The sequence below is a fragment of the Corvus brachyrhynchos genome, unplaced genomic scaffold (genome assembly GCF_000691975.1).
Source record: "Corvus brachyrhynchos isolate BGI_N302 unplaced genomic scaffold, ASM69197v1 scaffold65, whole genome shotgun sequence".
Classification (NCBI taxonomy): domain Eukaryota; kingdom Metazoa; phylum Chordata; class Aves; order Passeriformes; family Corvidae; genus Corvus; species Corvus brachyrhynchos.
This window is the reverse complement of record NW_008238365.1, coordinates 4,345,882-4,368,058: the sequence shown is the minus strand read 5'-3', so window position 1 is coordinate 4,368,058 and position 22,177 is coordinate 4,345,882. Positions and strand designations below refer to the sequence as shown.

The 22,177-nt window shown below is 39.2% G+C and overlaps 1 long non-coding RNA gene across 1 annotated transcript; it reads left to right on the top strand.

The window, feature by feature from the left end:
* Nucleotides 1-8: 8 nt before the first annotated feature.
* Nucleotides 9-1,839, top strand: LOC108447147. Its single transcript, XR_001862547.1, has 2 exons — nucleotides 9-111; nucleotides 1,286-1,839. It is a non-coding gene; the product is annotated as an uncharacterized LOC108447147 (long non-coding RNA).
* Nucleotides 1,840-22,177: the final 20,338 nt, after the last annotated feature.

Genomic DNA, 22,177 nt, shown 5'->3' with positions numbered 1-22,177 from the left:
TGCCGGCGTGGCCCGAAGTGCCGGAGGCTGGGAATACGCCGTCTGGCCCTGGCAGTGGCTGTTGTGACTTGGGAGTTGTCGGTCAGTCGGAGCGAGTACGGCCGGACACCTGTGAGTGCGTGGTCTTTTCTCATTTAGGAAAGATTTTGTGTTCCCTTTGGTGCGGAATAGCGGGTTTGAGTTTTGGGCTTTGAGCACCCACTCGTGGTAAAACAGCGCTGTGGTAACGTGTCTGCAAGAAGACTTCAAAAACGCGTTTCCACTGACTCCTGCTGCTGTGCATATGGCCATCTTCTCCCCTCCTTTCCTTATCTTACTATGCTTTGCCTTCCCAGCACTGTTTTCTACCCTGACAGTTGTGGAAACGGGTAGCAGAAGAAACATAGCCTTTAAAACAAGAGTTCTAGAGGTGCCTTTTCTGAATGCTTGTGTTTTTTGAGGTTTAGATTTGGTAAAAATCTCTTGCACTGTCTGTATAAACAAGCTGGACACGGGCCTTCAGGGGATACTAATTAAGTTTGCTTATGATACTAAATTTGGAGGAGATGTCAACTCCCCCAAAGGCAGAGGCCCTGCATCAAAATCTTGACAAATTAGAGGATGGGGCACTCACCAACTGGGTGAAATGCAACAACGTATCGGATTTTGCACCTGGGACGGGTAACCCTGGACATCCAGACTGGGAAACAAAAGGCTGGAAAGTGAAAGTTGCTGCTCATAATATATAGTTAAATCTGTAATTAACTAACAAAATGTTTTAAAAACATTTTACCCTACGATATAACAAAGATAAAGGGAATAATGTTTCAAAAACATTAAAAATTGTGTTTAACCAGGAACTGACAACTGTTCAGGAAATGTAGTTGAATGAGCATGATGCCTTAGGTTTTAACTTTCGTATTTTTCAAATCCTGTACTGCCTAGTGCATAACTCTGAAGTGTTGTGTGGCCTCTTAACTACTGTTCTCTCGTGCTGGTTAGACATAACAAAGCCTCTCTAGGTCTGCTTTCCAAGGCACTTTGATTGTCCCAGGCCCCAAAATGTGTAAACTAAAAACCTTTAAAGAGGAGGGGCAAACTTGGGGTAATTAAATCATTAACTGGAGTTATAATTGGAGAATTAACCCTGATATACAAATGGACCAAACTTATAAAAATGTGAAGAACCTGTGACACAGTGTCCATCTTGGGTGTAGCCTTTTGACTGCCCAGGGTGTACCTTTGAAGTGCCTTCAAATAAATGCCTACTTTTATTCTCTTATTCTTGTCTATCCTCTGTTTTCAGGTAGCCACTTCAAGGCATCAAGCATATGGTGAAAAATTTCTTTGCATTGTTTAAAAAAGGATCTATAAATTATGCCTAACCAGGGCCCAACAGATGTTCAAGAAAATGTAACCGAATAGGTAATGCCTTTCTAAGTATAAAGGGTATATATCACTTAAAATAAATAAGCAGCCAATCAACAACCAACCTTCAAAGCTGTGAAGCAGGCCATCCAAGATGATAGGAAAATAACACCAGAAAGAATCAGCTTTGCAATTTGAATACAAGATAACAGAGACTGAGCGTGTGACCAGAAGAAGTAAACAACCACTATAGAGACTGTGTTCTTGAATCTTGAATCAGTAAATAGCAGCAAAACACCATAAATGACAGCAAATGAATAACTATGGAAATAGGTGTATTTAAGTAAAATATATCCAAAACCTGTCATGAATATGTAATAACCTTTGTAAATATAAACTACTTGAAGTCAGTATTTCAAGGGGAGCACTCATAGAAGGAAAATCCCCAGTGCTTCCCTGGGGCCTCTAATAAAGAACGCCTGCTTAAAGCTATCAAATCTCGGTGTAGAATTGTTTCTTTGTTTCAAAGGGGACCTGGGAGTCCTTGGTTGATGGCAAATCAAATGTGAGTCAACAGTGCCCTGGCAGCCAGAAGGGGGCCACTCATGTCCTGGGGGGTATCAGGCCATCACTGGATGGGTGAGGGAGGGGATTGTCCTGCTTGGCTCTGGACTGGGGTGGCCTCACCTCAGGGGCTATTAGAAAATGTCCAAGAGGAGGGCTATGAAAATGGTGAAGGGTCTAGAGGTGAAACCATATGAGGAGTAGCAGAGGTTACTTGGCTTCTTCAGCTGGAGAAGGGGAGATTGAGGCCAAACCTCATCAGGGTCTGCAGCTTGTGACAAGGTGCAGCAGAGGGACATCTCCAATCTCTGCTCTCTTTCACCAGGGACAGGATCTGGGGGAATGGCTGGACCTGTGTCAGGGGAGAGTTAGGCTCAATATTAGGAAAAGATTCTTCACCCAAAGGGTGGTTGGTCACTGGAATGGGCTCCCCAGGGCAGTGATCATGACCCCAACCCTGCTAGAGCTCAAGAGAGCATTTGGACAATACGTTTGGACAGAGGGTGGGATTGTTGAGGTGTCCTGTGCAGCACAGGAGTTGGACTTCGATTATCCTTGTGGGTCCCTTCCAACTCAGGTTATTCTATGATTCTATAAATAGGATTTTGTCCTCCTGTCTATTCATTCAAGCAGAGAGTAAATGTTCTTTTTTGACCAAGATCCATTGTGTTAGGAATTTCTCATTTGTGTTATGAGCAGAGAATTTTTCCATATCTAGAACTATTATTATATTTCCTTATTTTCAGTATAAGTGTTCACTCATTTTTGCAACCACGTGATATCCTTTTTACCTTCAATGTTTGTGCCGGTTTGAGACAAATTTGGAGGAAAATATCCTGATAGAAAGCAGGTTACAACCACCCCTTGCCCCACCAGGTTTGGGAAAAAAAATTTCCTTGGACGAAAGTGAAGGAAAAAAACCCTATTTATTTAACAAACAGGGAAAAGAATAATAGTTCTAAATAAAACCTCTCGCTGTGGAGAGAAACGTGGGAAGATTTCAGTCCTTTCTGTGGGTGTGGTCTCTTTCTCTCTCTCCCTCTCTTCTCTGGAGCTGGATTCAACGTAGGCCCCTCCAGGCCTTGGTGGGAAGCTCTCCCAGTGAGTTCTGGTGTTCTCAACAGTTCCAGAAGAGAAGAAGAAGAAACCAAAGTCCCAGGGAAAAAAAAAGTTATTTAACTCTCAGTCTCTCTCTGGAGAAAACTGAGCTGAAAGCTGGCTGAAAAGCAAGCAGGGTGGTTCCTCTGCTCTGCCGCAGAAGCAGCTACCTCTGTGTCCTTGAACACAAACTGCTTTGAAAAGTCCACTCTTTTTTTTTCTTTCTCTCGCACCCAGTTTTAAAGACACAGGCACAAAATTAATTTGTGGGTTTAGAGCGGCGATAGGGGATATAGTCATAAAGTCATATATAGTCATAAAGTCACCCCAAGACAATATTTGTTCTTGCCATGTGAATGGACCATCAAAAGGGAGGTACAGAGATTACAGAGCCAAACTATTTTTGATAATGGCTGATGGTGTGAAGAAGGAGAGGGGCATGAAGCTGCAGCATGGGCAGTTCAGATTTATGTAGCAATGGGGAACAAAGGTACATGGACCTCCTTGCTTGGTCATTTTTATTGCAACAAACCAAGGCTCTGAACTTAAGCAAAACAAGCATGCATTGGCTGACTGCCACTGCTGTGTCCTGCATCCCTCCAACCACCTCCTTGATCACATAGTGTCCACACATCTCGCCAACCAGTCACTGCCCCACGCATGAGGTGACCACATGCCAGCCATGCAACTTGTTCTCTAGTTACGGCTGAACCTTTCCCAGAGTGCTTTTTGGTGAACAAGAGTGAACAGAAGTGAACACGATTTAACAAAGGTGAAAAAGGTTTTTCTTATCTCCCACAGATTTAGATAGTAAGTAAAAAGGTCTTCATTGTGAGAAGGTGATGCAGTACTTGAAACAGGTTACCTAAAGAGTTGTGGGTCTCCATCCTCACGTGTTTTCAAGTTTCAGCTGGGAAAATCTAGGGCTGACCTGACCTAGTGTTGGTGAAAGTTCTGAGAAGGTGGTTAGACATCATGATATTCAGGAGTTCCATACATCCAACAGTTCTCTGAGGCTGCAAAATATTTTTACCTCTGCTAGTATAAGTAACACAGGATACCTTTTCTAAATTGCGGCTTATGTGCAATTCAAAATACAGTATCACTGAAGAGAGATCAGTGGCAGGGCCACCAGGCATAGATGTGTGGTTTGTAGCATGCACTGTGTTTAAAAGTAATGAAATGTTTGGGGTTTTTTTCTCAAAGTGTTTTAGTATTATTCCCCAAGGAGCAAGCAAATGTTTGATTACTGTTAGGAATAGAGCTTTCTATTAATGTTAACATTGTACAGGATTAAGCAGTAAAAATAAAGAATATACAATATTTTTAAAATTAAAGACAAAATAAAGTGTACATCTGAATCTTTATATCTATTTCTTTACATGCTAACTGCACTTATATCTGGATTTAAGAATCCAGATACTTCACTGCTCCTGAGCTTTAAAGCTGTATGTTGCTGCCCAGTTTGGTCTTAATGTGTGAAGAAGTATCTCTTAAGCATGATTGTGGAAGGTATCTTTTCAGCTTTTTACCGGCTAAGCTAGTGGTTTAATGCCTTAGAAAGCCTTGAGCAGCCTAGAGAGGTAGCACGGGCAATTTAGCACTTTAGTAGCTCTAAAATCGGTACCTGTATCAGCTGAAAAGCAAATACCACCAGCAGAAGCAAAGAGGGAGAAATATAGCTCCCTGCTCGCTCAATTTCCTGCAGTTAGAAGCTTTCAAAACAAACAGACAGCAAGAGATGTTCACAGGAAGGTAGCTGAGCCAAGAGAGGGCGGGGCCTCCCTCGATTGTCTCTTTTATTAGGAGAAGGGGACAGGGGAGGACTGGGGGCAGACCTGGGGTGACCGGCCAATCAGACACTGCTAAAGAGTTTGAGTTACATTTGGTTTTGCCCGCGCTTAGAACAAAGGAGCTCAGAGCACATGGCAGGAGCTAGTGTCTTTGGGAGGGGGAGGGGAAGCTCAGAACAGGCAGCAACACATGATACCTATTTCTTTGGTTTTAATTAACTCTGAATTAACCCTAGCTTGTTTTCTGTGTGCATTTTGAAACCCATGTAAATATGGTGCTAGTGGGTGTTTATGTACAGCTTTATTAATGGCACCATTATAAGAATGTAGGCTTTGTAAAACTAGGAGGGAAAGCCATATGACAGAGAAGATTCCTTAGTCTTGGTATGATTTTATTTGAACTTTTAAATTCTTCCCAGTTTTAGTCAGGAAGCAGATGGCTTTTTGAGTATAAGAGTTTGTTTTAAATACAAGCATTTTTGTAATTCTAAATAGAAGCTGAAGTTGCTACTTTTCAGTTTGGATATTTTCCTCCTTTGCACTCTGCTCTGATACTTGTTTTGAAATATATAATTTTTTGGGCATAAGCAGCTACTGTTTTGTTTCGGTGATTTGTCTTCCAGATGGTCGTGTTTGGGGAGAAATGTTGACTGAAGGTGTCCTGGGTTGCAGTGTATTCTATTACCATCCTCATGAGCTGTTGAAATCAGGTGGGGCAGTGTTTCCTTGCCCCTCCCCCCAGACTATCTTCTGTTAATGAGCCTTATCAACACTTGGCCTCATGACTCATTACCCCATTGTGAGATGCTCCAGCCAGAGGGAGGATCCAAGCATCCCATCGTGGATATACTCTGAGATTCTGAACACCAGAGACAACCCTTCCACTGGATTTCCAGAGGACAGGAGCTACATAGCCACCACTGGACCTCCTGAGGAAGAGCAGACCCTTTTCTACAGGATCACTGCTTCAGAGGACTGCAGGCACCATTCTACCAGACTGCTACCACCACCCTGACTAACAGGGAGTCAGGTTGTATCTTGACTCTGTCAGTTTGAACCAGTGTTTTCTTTTAATTTTTCCTTTTCTTTAATTTCCCCATTAAATTGTTATTCTGACTTGGTGCCTCCCACTGGTTTGTTTTCAAACTAGTACAGAAGGATTTATAATAACATATTTGTCATGAAAAGAAAGGTCACTGAAACAAGAAGTACCTTATAATCTGCTTTTTAAAACCTCAAATTTCATTATTTCACAGATGAATAGATCAATATCCCATCATTTACCTTTGAGTTTCAAAACCTGCTGTGAACTGAAGTAATGGATCCTATACTGGATGTAAGCTACTTTGGTGTTAGTTCATGCTTTTATGTCACTTAGGGGCAAATAGAAGCTATTCCAGTCTGTCCACATCTTGCTTCTGACTTTGATTTTTATGATAGTGTTTTTATTGCTGATGTTGTGCCCATCCTTCTCTCCTACCATCAATCCCCCTGCCCCCAGATATTTTTCAGGCTGCTAACTGATTATTCTTTACCTGAAATCTGTAAGAAAAAACAAAGAGGAAATATTTGCATTTATAAGCCAATCAATTGCAAGTGTTTTGAGAGATTGATAATTTTGATTTCCATTGAAAGCAAGGGAAAAATCTCACTTCTCCATATGCATGTTCACTCTTAAAAAATTCTGTGAGGCTCCAAGTGTCACCCTTCTTGTGCCCTGGATCGCAGGGCTGTTGCTGTTGTCACAGGTCACATATGTGTTAGCTTGCGTTCACTGAGCTGGTATGAAAACACGCTCCCAGGCTGGTCCTGTTCATTGCTCAGAGTCATCCTATGAGCTGCTGCAGTCACTCAGGGTTTCAAATTTCGTTTGAAGATCAACCACGTGTGAGGCCAGATACTTTTTGACCTAGAAGGCGATCTGATTTGCAGTCTTTCCTCCCCTTCACCCCTTCCCTGTTTGTTGTTGGTTTGGTTTTTGTTGTGTGGATTTTTTTAAAAATACACCTTTTGATATATTCGCTACATATACTATTTGATATAAATACTGATGTTAGTGGCTCTTGAAAAATGACACTGTATAGAGCAGAGGTTTTATTACAATTTGGAGCTACTGAGTAATGAGCAGATGGGTTTTGATCCCTTTGAAGGATGACCTAAATGTTAAACAGATAATTATTTTTAGACAGTGTCTTGGTTTGAGCTTATCATTTCAGTTCACTACTTTTAAAATTCTGTTCAAAGACTAATAAGAGATTAAGGAAAAAAAGACCAACACCAAAATCAGAACAACAGAGGAACCCCTAAAAGGGTACTGTTTAAAATGAAAGAATTTATTTAAAAAAAATTAATTGGCAATATCTATCTTTCTTTTGTCATCCAAGTACAAGGTATACACTTTATCAGACTGTCTGCTGAAGGAGTGACTCTGTAGCAACCTACTATTGGCTGATAGATCCAAACCCCAACTTTTATGGTTCCTGAGGGAGTTTAACTTCTTCCCGATAAAAATTAATAATAAAATTTAAAGCTATTATCAGGACGAGGTGGTTTACTTTTTATAGCTATACCAGTGATGAAAAAAGCCAGTTGAAACTGTTGAAAATTCAGGGAAGATGTCATAATTAGAGGACCAGTGTAAATAATATTCTAAAGAACTCTTTTGGATGTAATTCAAAGACAATTTCTTGCTGGTCATTAAGCAATGGTGTGAAATGTCCTCATCCAGAAATTCAGGGGATGAAGTACCTCAGTGTGAATAGTCGTCTGTAGACTTTTTCCTAATCAGTATACAGTAGAATTAAATATTCTTCCACACCCCATGCACTCCCCTATCCCCCCAATTCTTGAGTGACAACTCAAGACCTTTACTCCATACGGTGTAAATAACAAGAGAGGTGAGAGAATTTTCTATGTGTTTGTCTGTACACAATGAAAAACAATACCAGGTACCTGTAATAGACTTAAGAGATGCCTGCAGTGTCACAGTGGGCTGGATACACTAAGAACTTTTAGATCTCTGGCAGGGTAGAATATGAAACTAGCAGAAAGGAAACTGGTCCAGACAGAGAGAAAAGCATTACTGATTAATTATTTGTTTTATTCCACCATCTTCCCTTTCCCTATTCTGAATCAAAACTCTAGAAGTATTTTTCTCTGTACTTTGTTCTGATAATTCTGAACTGATAATTTGGCTCTTCTGCACATTTTTCTTCATCCATAACATCTGTTCCAAACCAGCCAATTAGAACTGTACTAAGCTTTCTCACTGCCAGGAGGAAACAGTAAGAATTATTTAGAATCCTTTCCCACTGGCCTATAGTCCCCATATTTATCCTATTTTCTGATGTATCAAGAAATAACTACTTGCGAAGATGCTTTACTTGGAAATCCCAATTCTCTTTCTTCCTGTGTGTCTCAGTTTGAGACAAATTAGGAGGAAACATCCTGAGATGAAATGTATCCTCTAATGGAAAGTAGGTTTCGGCAGCCCCTCCCCAACAGGTTTGAAAGGAATGCCTTGGAGGAAAGTGAAAAAAACCATGTTTATTTAATAAGCAGGGTGCACACAGGCACAAGAAGGAAAAAAAATGAATAATGTTAGATAATAAACCTCTTGCTGTGGAGAAGACCTAGTAGATTCAGAGTACTTTCTATAGGTGTGGCTCTTCTCTCTCCAGAGCTGGGATGCAGCATGGGCCCCTCTGGACCACGGTGTCGGGCCTCCCGGTGATGGTGTTCTGGACTGGAGCAAAGCTGAACAGCTCCAGGAGAAGAAGAAGCCACAGTCCCAGGAAAACTTCTTGCCTCAGCTAATGAACGAGAAGCTAGCTAAAAAAGCAAAAGAATGCAACTCTCTTCCCTGCTGCAGAGCTGAGAGCTGGGGAGAGAGCGAACGAATTATCTGTGGTTTTGAACACAGGCCTTCAAAAGAATTCCACCGGCTTCCCCCCACCTCTCCCAGACCTAGCTTAAAGGTGCAGGATTCATGTCTGGGCAATAAGCACACAATAGGGAATACAGTATCATACAGTCACCCCAGGACACTGTGAAAGTTCACAAACTTAGAAGTTGCAAACTCTTAGGGGCAGTATGGTCATAAATGCTGGTTTACAATACTGCTGCAAGGAAACTTACTTCTTTTGCCGCCTTTTTGTGCTGTGTTTTGTTCTGTACCAGAGTCAGTACAGAAGCTGGAAATGACGAGTACCTACTCACTGTAGGTATGAAACTACACAGAACTGACATGTCTATCCCTAATTATGGATCAGTGCTTTTAATTTTTTAGATGTCTGTATCATATAGTGAAGATCATTTTGCTTTAGAAAAATCCATACTTTCTGTGTAAGTTATCTCCCTAAAAGTAAAAAAAATGTCACTTTTGGGGTTCAGGGTTATTGAGTAACCAACTCATGTTGAAATACCAAGTGAAATTAAACCCCTGGTAGATAAAAGTAGTCTGGATCCATTTAACTCTTTCTGGTTTGCAGTTTGTTAATTGGTTATTCAGTGCTCTGCTGTGATCTAAAGATAGTTTATCTTTCATGCCCTCTAGATGGCTGTATTGGTCTCTTTGAAAGAATATTACACAGTCCAGTATAGCTGTAAGAGAGAAAGTTTATCTAATTAGTCTCAGTTTTTACACATTTGTGTATTTGCAATTTACTTTCATGTTTATGAACAAAAATTATGATATGTGACTATTGAAAATTTGTTGTGAGCAACTGTCAGCTGATATGTCTCCTGTCCAGAGGGCAGGAGATGGATAAGCACTAACTTGTTTCAGAGAATTGAAAGTATTTCCTAATAAACTTTCCATTATATCAATAAGCACAAGAAAACTTATGTAAATGATAATATAATTGCCAAACAACAGCTTAATAAAACCACATTTTGAATCACCCATCAGCAGTGCAGAGTAAAAACTTCCTGAGGTTTTCAGTTTTTCCTTGTTAAAAAACCCTAAAATTTTTGGTTCTTGAAGTCCTTCATTTATTTTGTTAGATAAACTGCTTAGTACAGGAAGGAGCGAGTCCAGTGTTAGCTATTCATCTGACATCATCACCTGTAAGTAAATCAACTTAGAATGGGACCGTGTATTTGCTGTGAGTAAGTACAGAGAGGCATAAGCATCTATTGCCCAGTTTTCTGAATTGTGATTGTCTTGGTTTGAAAGACAGGTGTCTGCCAAGGAATGCAGTTAACCTTGGAATGGAAAATATGACCCCCTTCCCTCCAAACTATTATAACCTTGAAATTATGGGGCTTTCAGGCAAAGATGTGGGGAAAGGAATAACAGGTTTTAGTAGTGTCTATGTGCGTATATATATATGTATGTATAACAAGGCAAACAAGCAACAACAGCAGCAACAACAAACAGAAACAGACACCCAGTAGCAACCTTCTCTCAGCAGTCAAGCACTTTTCCCTTCGGTGTAGTTACGGTCACAGCCGGCAGGGGCGCTGTTCGCTCCCGGCCAGGTTGGGCAGGTGTGATGGCTCCCCCGCGGCTGCAGGGGGCGCTGTGGCGCGAGCTTGGTCATCTCCCTCCATGCAGTAATGGCAGGTGAGCTGGCAGAAGAGATGAAAAAGAGGCTTCCTTTGCAAACCCACAGGGGCAGCTGGTCCCAGTGCCCCTCCGGATGGTGAGATGGGCTGTAGCAGGGATTTCGGAGCAGCAGGCTGGAATGGCAGAGGCGAGCGGACCCCAGGGTGGCAAACAAAATGTAGCAGAAACTCCGTGGCCATAGCAGGAGCCAGAGGGGATCCGGCGGACACAAAAACCCTGAAGCAGCAACAGAAAACAGCGAGGCTGGACAGCGGCAAAGAGCCGGGAGATGCTCTGTTGGAGGTGAATCGCACCGAAACCAGGCCAGGAGACACTTGAGAGACAGAGTCAGAGAAGTGGGTATTTGCTTTATTCGGTGTGCCGGGTGTGTGGGGATCGCTTCTCCAAAACACACACACCGGTGCTCCCTACAACACAGTATTAAGGGTTAAATTATGAATATTCATCACATTCTGTGGGACAGGTGTTGTTACACAAATTATTTCTTGGAAGTCATTAATATCATTAGCATACAGGTCACACATGCGCTGTGTGTCCTGGTGGTCGCACTGAGGAAGCTCCTCTTCTTCCTCAGGGGTCTTTCTGATGAAGACCAGTAGTCTTCCTCACACTGCACTTTTCACCTTTCTCCCTGGGCATGCGTAGTCCTTTGAGGAATGATTCAGCAGTCTCAGAGGGGACAAGGATTATCTCAATCTTGACAAGATTAGGGTGAATTCAGCTTCTTAGGTTTTTTAATTAACATCTGCTGTCTGAACTAACATTTGCTGTCTCCCAATAGTTAACTTGTGCTTACATGAGTTAGCTATTGACTGCCCTTTCCTCAGAGGGCTGGGGAGGGTGTCAGGGTCCCGGGTTTTCCCTTGAAGCACCTGAGCAGATGGTGAGGGTCCTTTCCAGTGAGATCGGGTGTTAATAAGGTCCCAGTTCAACAGCTGCTCTTAGGAGCAAAGCCTCACCCACAGTAAGGAAGAAGTAGTAAAGGACGGAACTCCACGGTGGTGGCAAATTCTCCCCACAGCAGCAACTGTCTCCTCCAGTTCCGAGAGCAAGAGAAAGCTAAGAGCTGAGCCCAGTCCCTCACCCCTCAGCCAAAATCTCGCGCTATCTCTGCACTTCCCAAGAGAAAGCCCCTGAGCTAAGAGACTGTAGCCAGCTGCATCCTTCCCCTCACCTTGGCCATTTTTTTTGTCTCTTTAAGTACCGGTCGTTATCGTCTCTTAGGCAACAAATGCGAGAAAATTCCCTGAGAGAAAGGGAAAAAAGGAAAAAATCCTAACCTCCAACAGTGATGAAGAAAATTTCACACACTTTCTTTTGTTTCTTAATGTCTTTACATATATATTCTTTTCTGCTTCTGAACTACTGAAAATGGAATTTTCTCAGTAAGTGTCACACTGAATAGGAAGTGCCCTCCTTTTTACTGCAGCACTGATCTTAGGGTGTTTAGAAACTACTGTCTAGTTAATTGCTGTTAAAGACAATTGTTAAGGGATGATAACTTACATGATTTATCATTGATTAAAATAATTGCTTTCTGGAAAAGACTCCCTAATAAATTAATGCTTCTGAAGGGGAGATCATAAGATTATTAAACATCCTTCTGTGGTCACAAAGAAAGATGTAATTTTCCATAAGTGACAGTCTGATATCACAGTCTGATAGCAACTTCGGTTAGAAAGTGACTGCCTTGCTCTGCCTCTCCTGCATTCAACAAAGGCAAATGCAGGGTTCTGCACCTGGGGAAGAATAATCCCATGGACCAGTAAGGGCTGAGGGCTGACCTGCTGAAGAGTAGCTCTGTGAAGAAGGATCTGGTAGTCCTGGTGGACAATGAGCTGCCCGTGAGCCAGCAGTGTGGCCTTGTTGCTAGGTAGGCCAATGGGATCTTGGGGCATATGAAAAAGAACATTGCCAGGTGGTTGAGGGAAGTGATCCTGCTTTGCTGTTCAGCCTTACTGAGGCGTATCTGCATGACTGTGTCCAGTTCTGGACTCCTCAGTTCAAGAGAAGCCTGGAGCTCCTGGAGCAGATCCAACAAAGGGCAATAAAGATGATGAAGGGAGTGAAGCATCTCTCTTATGAGGAAAGGCTGAGGCAGCTGGAGCTGTTCAGCCCCAAGAAGAGACGACTGAGAGGGGGTCTTATCAATGTCTGTCAGTATCTGAAGGAAGGTGTCAGAGGCTAGAGCCAGCCTTTGCCTGGTGGTGACCAGCAGCAGGACACAAGGCAATGGGCAGAAACTGATGTACAGGAAGTTCCACTGGAAGAACTTCTTTCCTGGGAGTTTGACTGAACACTGGAACAAGTTGCCCTGATCTGTTGTAGAGACTCTCACTGAAGAGACTCCAGAACCATCTGGAGGCAGTGTTTTCTAGGATGACACAGCTTGAACAGGGAGGTTGGACCAGACAACCCATTGTGGTCCCTTCAAACCTTATCCATTCTGTGATTCTGTGAAGGATAAGCAGTTATCCTTACTGCACGACTAAGATGAATCATGGTTGAAAAACATGATGTAAAGCATTAAGTGATCTTATCAATCATTCATAACAACTCCTTTATCAAACATATTTTTTATTAAAAAAAACGCAAAATAATTGGTATCCATCACATGCACTTTGTGCATCACAATTTCCATGACAGTAATGTGCATTAAATAGAGTCTGTCAGCTTAGCCTGGCTGGTAATGGCTCACAGCACATCAGTCTTAAAGAATACCTGCATCTATTAGTGAAAAAGTTAACTGCATTTTTACACAGAATTATATCACAGAACTCTCTTAGGGACAAAAAGTTGTAGTGTAATTAGGTCACCCAGCTTCTCAGGTAGTAGGATAAGGATAAATGGTCAGTTCACTTAAAATCAAAAGTCACGTAAGAGTCTTTTGAGGTTAAGAAAAAAATATCACGAGGTTTACATTTGACGTTATTAAATGATTTGTTTTTATAGAATTTTCAAATCTACCTTATTTAAATATATTTCCAATGAAGTAGATATTGAAGTGAAGAAAAAAAGGGAAACGTTGCGGGTACAGAACTGCAGTTTAAATGGCTTGGTAATATTATTAAATTCAAATAATAGGTATATTCAAAATAGGTAATATTCAAAACCTACATTTGTTTTGACTTTCAGAAATGCTTGATAACCTGAGCTGTTTATTATAAAAGAAAATAAATCAGAAAACTCAAGGAGCGGGAGAAAGTTTAAGGTTTACTCATTGCGCAGCTGTGTTTGTGAGAATGATGTGTCACCAGGCGTAGTGACAATGAAAGCAGTAGTGTTTGAAGAGAGGATGATCCCTGAAATATGTCAAAAGTAAATGAATGTAAGAGTTGTTGGGGGATGTCTTGTCTTTGGAAAAAATGTTTTCAACACACAAAAAAGGTGATTTTTTACTTCAGTGTCTGCAGCAAATTCCTTCAGTCAAAAATTGGGTAATCATTTTTCTCTGTGTTGCATTCTTTCTGTTTTTTCTGATAGTGCCTTTTGCAGAATATACTTGTTCAAAATGACAAGAGATAGACGAGACAATATCCTTTACTCAAAACTTAATTGAAAATACCATGAGGACAGTATAAATTTAAATGAAGCTCTGAATTTCATGGTCCAGCTGTGCACCTTTCAGACCAACAGATAGGAGAAGACATACCAAGCTGATCACGTATTTTCCAAGTTTTTGCGTTATTCCTTCCTTTTAATGCTGTATAGATAATGTGAGAAAAATCATGCTGAAAATATCAGTGTTGTAAGACTTTCAGTGTAAGATAAGCACACTAGGCAATGGTTAACTTTTTCACAGCCTCATTGTTTCAAGGCTTTTCTCCCCATGCATATTTCATTTTGCTTTCTTATGTTTTCTGTCTGTGAAGCTTACTCCTTTGCACCCACCATGTGATTCTAGTGTGAAAGTATGCTTGATACTGAAGTGAAGAAAAAAGGGAAATGTGGGTATAGAATTGCAGTTTTAATGGCTTCTGTGACTGCAGCTTATGTAGATCCACCAGAGCCATCTTTAAATGAGTTCACTTGGATGACACTAACATTTTGACAGTGTAGTGGAATTGCAGTACATGTTAGAGAAGTGCAGAAAATAATAATGTATTTGGAACATGCTAAGATCCATCTGAACTATACAGTGCGCTTGATTGATTTGAAGGTAGCTATGTCCCAAGGAAAGATGTATGATTAAAACACCTGAGGTTTACAGTTATGTAAAATTAAGGGAAATGTGAGGTTGTGCTGTCATATTCAGTGTTTCTCTAGCGCTGCTGTTCTCTGATTACACACAAATGCTGTTCAAGATCATTGCTAATTTAAGTGTTTTTTTTCTTTAACACTCTGCTCTTATTCTTTCTAATGACAGTGCTGTTAGGGTCTGTGTATGAGAAAATATGCAAATTCTAGTGTGTGCTCTCCTTTAATTTTTTCCCCCTGCTTAGCTGGAAAGTCAAAGAAAAGATTTGCAGCGTTTGCTGTTATTGTAAGGGAACTGAGTGGTTTTTGACTTACTCTTGCCTAATTGCCAGGACACACAAAAAAAGCAACTGTAAAAAAGAGAGGAGAATGATTAAAGTCAGACACCACACATGAATGTTCCACATGTCCTGTACATGTATAGCTCTAAAAAACTTGGTTTTCAGAAAATTTTGTTATAAAAGTTGGAAGTGAACTTTAAAAGTTTCACTGTTTTTTTTCAGATTAGTGGTATACTTTACATGGATATTTGACTCTGCAATGTGTCGGAACACATGTCCCTTGTGGGTCTTGCAGTCAGCCAGTTGGGTTTTCACGTTATGCTAACCCTGTACAGAAGCTACTATGTGTAACTCTTGATAAAATAGGATAAAATTTGTGTATGTATATATATAAAAGTATGCAGTTCTGTAGAAGATTGGTGGTAGCTCCTCTTTCTGTTTAGTTTTAAACATGTAGATGGCATATCTGTAAGGCAACTTCAACATTCCTCATATGATACTCTAGTCATGCTATCTATTTACTGTCTGCTCTATAATCACTTCTTTATTTCCTGGTTTTGCTTGGGGATTCAGTCAATCAGAACTATATGTGCGTATTCTAAATCTTTCATTTTTTTTACCGTCATGCTTCCTGTCTAGAAAAGTAATTATGAAGTGTGCTAGTACTCAAACAAATCTAGATCTTACATAAAGAACATTAAAATAACAAGAGTTTTCTAATTACACAACGAATGAACCAGAAAAAATAGTATCATCATCACATGACACTGCATGTAATCCAGGTATATCCTGAAATAGTGGGACATTTTATTAGAGTGGCATAACAGCATGAAATATTTAAAGTCTGGTGTCAAGTTTGTCCAGAATGTTTGCTGAGTTGATGCTGCCAAACGATTAATAAATGGAAAATTAGTACCACTCTGTGTGTGTGTGTGAGATGTAACTGGTACAACCACATTTTGGTTTAAGTAACGTTCATCAAGTTCCAAAGGAATTCCTGTTCCAACAGTGCATAAGAAAATAGGTAGGGGGATAAAAAGATCTGGTTTTTATCCTAGCTGCTAAGGTGCAGCTAAATAAGTGAGTCACCTTTCTTTGTTTGTTTTATTTTTAATTCTGCATAATTCCATTAACAAAAGAGAAATGTGTAAAGTAACAGAGGTTGTAACCTCTGTTGCTTGGAAGGAGGATGCCTACATCTATTTATTAGGATGTGACAGAAGACTGTATCTTTATTTATTCTTCCACATAATATTCTGTGTAAAGTTGTGCGACTACCTTACACCAAAAGGTTATTAAACATGAGCATATGGCTTCTGTCCTGGTGGTAGCACTTAGTACTCTCACTGCAATGCACCAAGCATTTGGAGGAAGGAACAGGAATACAAAAGAATAAAGAAAGATAAGTAATAGACAGAGCACTGTAAAATGATAATGAGGGAGTATTCTGTCCCTCTCAGCAAGCAGCTCACCAGAGCAGAAGTGTGGCCTCAGTCACGGCACTGTGACTCATTATTAGAATCCTTTGCCTAAAGGCTTGGAGCAGTGATGCAGGAGAACTTCACGCTGAGAAGCTGATAGCTCGTTGGAGTGACTGTGAAACTAATCAGGCAGGCGCGGCTGCTGAAGGCTTGCGTTTGTTTCCTGACAGACATATTCAGAATCAAACATTAAGACTATCAGGTTCCATGCATTTCTGTGAGAACACAAAGCATCCCAGCTTACTGAGTATGAAATAGTGTTGTTGTTGTAGCAATAATAAAAATTATTATCATTTTTACCAGCTTCAGTTCTCTGGGGAATAAGAAAATGTCCCTCTGGAACTGCTGCAAATCTGACATTTTATTTTGTAAATTATTTGTCTGATTTGGACAGGGCAGGATGCTCATTTTCAACATTAGAATAATATTTTCCTATTAGCCTAGGAAAGGCATTACTAGAATAAATATTCTTCTGGTGCTGCTCTCCATCATTATAGTGACAGCACAGGAATTATATATAATATTAGCCTAATTCTAAAAATTTTCTACCTTGTGCTCATTTTCTCTTCCTGATTGTTTCAGCATCTTTGCATAATGTGGCTGCCACACAACTCCTCTTGTGTAATGATAAAGGTGTTCATCCTTGGTCACTTAATAACGCTTCAGATTCTTTACCGTTATATCTAAAAGCCTCTTGAAATTTGAATAGAGTTCCTGCTTCTTTATGGTCTTTACCATGTTGTGCCTTCTTAGCTAGCTATCTGTCTCTATAATGATTCATAAAGAGAACAGGATTTGATGTTAATTGGAAGCATGGGAAGCCTTCGGGGATGGAAGACTAAAGCCTGAGAAAGCCAAAAAAGGTGGGTTTACAGTAGGCTGTTATTTCAGCATTGTAGCTCATATCTTCTGTTTTATGGCACAACATATAGTCTGTCCTTTTTCCAATGATGATACTGGAAAGGCCTTGCATTTCTTTACTTTGACGTGGGGAGTCCAGTCTTAAATATCTCATGTCCATTGTACCATATAAAGAAAATGCCCACTGACCAGAACTGGGCTTTGCAAACAGCTTGTTTACCAAATTGCATTAATCAGCAAAGAAAATTATGGGCTTAAGATTCCACTTTGTTAAGGATTTGGGTGTCTTACTTCATTAAGCAGCTGAGGCAGGCTAGTCTTTTTTTCGTACAGAATACAGCAAGGAGAAGGTTCACTTATACCCATAATTGATAGGCAGAGCTATACCCATTATTGATAGGCAGAGAATTCAGAGCTGACTGGCAACTGAGTGGAGCATTTGGGAATTAGGCTGATAGGTCCCACTTACAAATGTATTGCCAAATGGTTCTTTTGTGAGTTCTGTATTTCTTTTTTCTGAAGATCTGAGAGAGGAGCATGTGGTTCTTTGTGCCTGTGTACATGACCAAACCAATAAAACTTATTGATGCTAGGAACAACAGTTATGGGTTCCCACCATTTTTAATTGTCTACTTTGGAAACATGAACTCTCAAGACTGTGTATATTGTTTTCTAAACCAAATGGTCAAGACACATGCATTTCCTATCTCATCTCCTCTATTGCTTGCATTTGAAATATATTGAATCCAGGAATGGTTTGAAGAAAAGCACTGTAGGTTGAAAGGTGATTAAACCAGAGAGAGTATAAAGGAGAGAGTGTCGGAGGCTTTGGTTTGCCTTGTCTGGCTGAAATTAATTTGAAATGTAGGATAAACTCCACCCTCATACATTCCTGTGACAACCTACTTGACATAAACAGCAGTTATACAGAATTATGAATTTAACCTTCTTGTGGCTGGGTTTAAAATCTGAGCAGAATGAAGAGCTAGATTTGGATGCATTTGTGTGAATTTTTATCATTCCTTTATAACTCTGCTGAAGCACGTGGACTGCATATGCTGATTCAGATGCATATAATTTTGAACTTTAAGTATTTAAAATAGTGTTGGGTAATCATTTAATTGTTTGGAGTTTGGAAAACATTATTTCTGCATGTGTGTACTTTGTTTGCTTTGAAAACTTTGTTGTGGTTTAGAATGGTAACTTACCAGAGCACTGTACTTGGCTAGAAACTTATTTGTGTATCTGGACTTACTGAGTGCTAAATAATAATTCGTGAGCTGTATGGCCAGAATACTTGCCAATGATTTGCAGGTTTCAATACACAAACTTAAGAAATTTATAGAAAACTTTAAATTTGAGGATTTTGGCTTTGTCTCTGCTTTGGTTTTAGTGAAGCTGCTAGTTCAAATGACATGTTGATAGCACCAAATAACAGCAGTAATTGGAATATTTTGCTCATCAGTGAATACTTTCAAATAGTGCCCTAAGTAAACTTAATCAAGGAACATAAATACAGTTTAAAGACTAGGCTTAATGCAAATACAAAGAAACTGTAATTCAGTATAACTTAGGACTACAATATCTATCAATTGTGGTATTTCTAGTTGATGTGAGGCTCTTGTCAAGTCTTGCATTTCAGTGACAGTTATCTGATCTAATCTCTGTATCTTGATAATGTTTTAGTGACTTGATAGAGTCTGATCAGTGCTGACCACAGCACATAACGTAAGTGACGAGTTTTGCTCTTCTTATCTGCACCATTCTTCTTGGGCATATCTTGCTTGATTTCTGTTTGTATTTGTTTTAATTCTCTAATCATTAAGAGAACAGTATAGACAATGTAATTATTGTCTGTGCTGCTGTTCTCCTTTCATTTTTGTTGGTTTTTTTTTTTTCATGAAGAATTGCACTACAGTATTTGTTTGTTTCTTTTGCTTTTTTTTTTTTTTACTGGCTTCTCACAGCAGGAGATATGGTAAATGCTTTATTTTCTGCCATCTCTTCACTGTGTTCCCTCTCTGAAATTTCTACTCAGTCTTTCTGAAGAATTTCTAGTTTTATGTTTTAAAAATGGATTCATAAAAGATGGTTTAAATGTGTTTACAGTGCATGTCTTAAACATCTAAGTGGCCAAAGCATTTGTTAGGGCTTTTAGACTTTTCTTCTGCTCTACTTACTGCTTTGGGCAAATAATTTGAGAGAAAATATGGATGCTTTAGTGAAGGGCAATAAGTTGAAAGAACTTTATTTCTTAGTTTTAAATATATACTGAACACAGGTAGAATGTTATGTTTAACATATATTCCAGTTTAGTTATTGTATAACAGAGTAAGAAATCCCAGAGGAATTTTTTTAGCAAGGTAAAATAGAATCACATACACTCCTCACTATTGCAAAAGTTTCCTTAATCACATTGTTTAAACTCTGCAATACATTGTGATGCTTATTAGTGGCTTTTCATTTTCAACTGTCAAATCATTCCTTTTGCTAACTCTGGATAAATAGCACTCTCAATACTTTCTGTTTTAGTTACAGATGATTTATATATGACCAGACAGTTGATAAAATAAAGAACTACTGTGTTTTCCACTGTGTTGCATTTAGAGGTTCAGATGTGTTAATGTAATTTATTTGATTTGTAAAATTTTATAAAAGTTTCTTCAACTAGAATTCTGTTAGTGATTCTTGTTCTCAAAAGTAATGAAAGGAAATTAAATATTCTTTGACCTGTAATGACAGCAAATGGTCAGGGTCTAAACCAGAAGAAATAGAAATAGTCTCATGGTCTCTTTTTGTTCCTATTTTCCAAAGAAAACTCTACATTATCAGAAGTCTCTATAATTAGAGGCAGTGAAAGGTACATTCTTTTCAATGGGCTTGTGCAAGGAAATAAATTTGGAATATCAGTTTGCTATGCCATTTTCCAATAATGGTTCCCCTTTTCAGATTTTCCTTGTTATTCCTTTGTTTACCAGTTTGAAATCTGATTTGTTTTCAAGTCAGAAGTATTCTGAGAAAAGTGGAGAAGGATCTTCAAGAGACCTATCAAGACAAAAATGAGTGTTTAAAAGGAAATATATAAATAAGTCTATTTTTTTGTTGTTTGCTTACTGGTTGTTTTTTTTTTGTTGGGAGAGAGGGAAGCACTAAACCTGGGGCTGGTTAGGATCCATATCCTTTGGTATGGAAAAGTCTTTAAATTTAAACTTTATTGGTTACTTTTTTTTTTCTTTCTTTTTTTTTCATTTGAGGCAAAGGAAATAAACTGGCATAGCTAATTATTAAGATATAGTCAGGTTAAGTGGTATTGGGTAAAGGAGTTAATAGAATTTAATATGAGAACAAAATCTTAGCAATTCTGAACTACTTGAATTTTTAAAACCTTGAAGTTTAATGTTTTAGGAGACTTCAAGACAGATAACAATGGAAATGTGACACACTAATACTGTATTTTGACCATTAATGCCTTCTTGAACCCATTAACTTTTAAAATGTGCCCTGTACTCAGCTAAATTGGGTTGTCTGGAGAGGAAAATGTTCAAAAGTATCAAGAGACTGTGGACAATGCACTGTTGAAAGCAGATCACCTCTACTATTAAAAAGTGCTGATGCAGGGCATTTGTGTTTTTTCACCATGTCTAATTCGCACATATTTAGTCCTGTCTCTTTTCTTTTCAGACCAGTCTTCAAAAGCCTGCAGAATGTTTGTCATTTTCTTTTCTTTCCATGATGATCCTTGTACATGGTGAAATTAATTCTCCAAGTCTTTTCATAAAGTACTGAATTCGGCAAGTCTATTGTAATGGTGAAGTTATTTCTGCAATTCTTCGTTGGTCCTTTTAAATAGGAAAACCTATTTGTGTTCCATTTGTTTTGATTAATTGATGCAGACTGCAATAACAGAGTAGTTTCCTGTTGTCTTCTCTATTCTTATGTGCACCCAGTTATTGTCTTCATCCATTTTTCCACAACATCGCAATGGAAGCTTAAACTGGTCTTCTTCCCTAAGTGTCCCCTAATCTGTATCTGTATCTGTATCTGTATCAATCCCTTTTTGATATCCACATTTTTACAGTTTGTTGTATTAGAGTAGAATAAAATAGAATATAGGGGTGGTACTTTTTAAAAAATCCACACCACTTTTTATGCCTGAGTGAATGTCTTCATTATAAACGATTTTGCTAGTACTATAAACAATGGAGAGAGACAAGCTGCAGAGAGGTGTTTTTATTTAAATAGTTTTGTGCATAAGACTTTTCCCAAAGTAGAGGTGCTTGAAGAGAAATTGTGAAGTCTTATACTTTTATAAAAAGTGTTTGAAGCCTCCTGGATTGATGGAATTTTAAGTACTGAAAGTATTATGATTTATTTTATATCATAAACTCTGTATAATAAATGTTATGGATCAACCTTGGGATACTGCATTGGATTTGGCTAAGTAGAGTTTCTAGAGCTATATCAAGTGCTTACTTGAATATGTAAAGAAAGACAGAATATGCTTTTCCTTCAGCGATATATTTCAGTTATTGATCCTTTTCCTTTAGTGAGTACGGCCAGTGTTGTTACTTGGAACTTTAATAAAAGTGCCCATGATTCGAAGATAGAAAAAGCAGATAAACATAAGATCAATCAGAAATCACTGCTTATAATTTCTTATACTTGTTTTGGCCAGTGAAAAAGGAAGGGGTGATCCTTATTGTCTGTCGTACCTCCCTTAACCTTGTTAGTGGTTGTCTCGGTTTTGAAAGACAGGTGTCTGCTAAGGAAGGCAGAAGCCCCCCCTTGAAGTGGCAGATATAACCCCTTTTCCCTCTAAGTTATTATATTTTGAAATCAAGGGCCTTTAGGCGAAGATGTGGGAAATAGGAATAACAGTTCTTTACTATATATATATATATATATATATATATATATGTATATAACCAGTCAACAACAACAACTATGGCAGTAACAGCAAACACAAACCCAGTCCCAGCCTTCTCG